The sequence below is a fragment of the Chrysochloris asiatica genome, unplaced genomic scaffold (assembly GCF_000296735.1).
Source record: "Chrysochloris asiatica unplaced genomic scaffold, ChrAsi1.0 scaffold00011, whole genome shotgun sequence".
NCBI classification, from domain to species: Eukaryota; Metazoa; Chordata; class Mammalia; order Afrosoricida; family Chrysochloridae; genus Chrysochloris; species Chrysochloris asiatica.
In genome coordinates, this window is record NW_006408529.1 from 19362518 (window position 1) to 19364806 (window position 2289).

General features: G+C 36.9%; 1 protein-coding gene across 1 annotated transcript in view; it reads right to left on the minus strand.

Moving 5' to 3' along the window:
• Window positions 1-2289, minus strand: part of LOC102811288 (ferritin light chain-like) — a 139231-nt gene that overhangs the window by 57385 nt on the left and 79557 nt on the right. The gene's annotated exons all lie outside the window — the stretch shown is intronic.

Genomic DNA, 2289 nt, shown 5'->3' on the forward strand with positions numbered 1-2289 from the left:
TATGAGTTGGAACTCACTTGATAGAACCTAACAACAACAAAGAAGCTTAACTATTTATGTGACTTAGTGAGTTTAAAAATCCAATTTCACTAGTGCATATTCTTTTTTTTTTCTATGTACATAATTTTTGCTGGATATTAGAGAAGATAGAAAAAATTAATTAAGGTACAGTTACTATTGTGTGCTGTCAACTCAGAGTGCCACTATATACAGTTTCTGAGGAACAGCTGGTGGAATTCAGCTACCCCTTTTGGTTAGTATTCCAATGCTTATCCTATAGCACCACATCAATCCATGGTAGAGGTGTTACGTTATATTGAGTCAGTTCCAACTCATAACAACCCTGTATAGGTTTTCTAAAGAATGGTTGGTAGGTTTTAACTGACAACATTGGTTGTTGGGATTAGCAATCTAGTACCTAGCCTACAGTGGTTTAACAGGACTTTAGGGAATTAAAGTGTAGTGAGAATGTTAGCTGAGGCAACAATGCAATCATCCTGAAATTAATGCTATAAACAAAGTGGTATAGGAAGACAGAGAAAGGAATATTGATTCGTCCTAGGGCACTAAAATAACTTTTGAAGAAAATGATAATTGAGTTGGTACTCCAAGAATATATGTATAGAATGGGAGGAAAGTTCATCTAGAAACAGAGAACATGAACAAGGAGCCAAACGTGTAAATCATGTTTTGAGTAACAGCAAGTTCTTTGATTGAATTAGATCAAAGAGTACATGGTAGCAAATGGTAGTAGAGAAATGAGGTTGGTAGAACATTGGCCTCCTAATGATGTCCATGGAGTCCTGTTGTGGTGCTCTTGTATAATCACTGGACTTCTAACCACAAGTGTGATGGTACAAACCCATCAGTCACTACTCGGAAACACTATACAGTGTCACTGTGAGTCAGTTAGAACAGACTTGACGACATCAAACAACAAAATAATGTCTATATCCTACCAAAACTTGTGAATAAAGATGTTACATGGCAAAGAAGAATTAATATTTCAGATGTTAATCATCGTCCCTTAATATTCAGAGGGATTGTTGGATTATCTGAAAGGGTCTAGTATAATCCAAAGAATCCTTAAAAGTGGAAGAGGGATGCAGAAAGGGTTAACGTGATGTGATGTTAGGCTTGACCCACCTTTGCTGGCTTTGAAGATGAAGGAAGACAGGAACAGCTAAAGACTGTAGGCAACTTCTCTTGACGCTACGAAGATCAAGGGAATGGGTTCTCTTCCAGATCTTGCAGAAATTGAAGTATTGCTGATGCTTTATTTTAACACAGTGAGGCCAGTGTTAGACTTCTGACCCACAAAACATCAAGGTAATAAATCTATGTTCTTTCATGCCATTAACTTTTTTTTTAAGTAATTTGTTACAATAACAATAGGAAACTAATATAGAGGTGACGAGTGAACAAATTGACAGGGGTTAGATTGGAAGCACCATAGGTGATCCCCAGGGAATTTGGATTTTATTGTCAGAATTAAGTATAATTAAGAGGCAGTCATATAAATTTTTCTCAACTTTGGAAAACTGACTTCGGTAACAATGTGGAGAATACACTAGAGGAGAGGTAGGCTGGACCTTATGCTAGCCTCTGAAAAATATATTTAGATTAAAAATATATTAAAGAGGGATAATACTAGAGGTAGAAGTAAAATTTAGTCCTATTCCTCAGAAGTAAAATTAAGGGGATGAATTGGAGAATCTTTTAATAGATTTTATTACTGAGCACTTTTCAGAATATATTTTCCATTCATTTATCTCATTTTATTTCTCCACAAGGTTTGTGGTTCAAATTCATCAGCCACTCCTTGGAAACTTTTACCATATGAGACAGAACCTACTTGATGGTTCTTAACAACAACAGCAACATCTTGAATTAATCAGTTATCAGGGAGGGGAAAGCAGAGAGTTCATTATTATGTTGTTGTTGTTAATTGTCTTTGAGTCAGTTCCAACCCATAGTGACCCTGTATGGGGTTTCTGAGGAGTGGCTGGTGAGCTTGAACTGCCAATCTTGCAGTTCAAACCAATTTTGCAATCCAGCGCATTAACCCACAGAGCCAAACCAGGATTTCATTCATTATTACAGAGCAGCATAATAGTGAATTGATGAATTTAATGCAATGAAAACAAAACCTGGAACCCAAAGTTGCAAACCAGCAAAGACTTCTCAGAGCAAATGAGTTTTGAGAGTCCAGGTGTGGTGCTGCAGGATAATGCTCTGGACCCCAATGTCAGTTTGAACAGGAAGGTTGAAGGTACAAATTCACCAGCT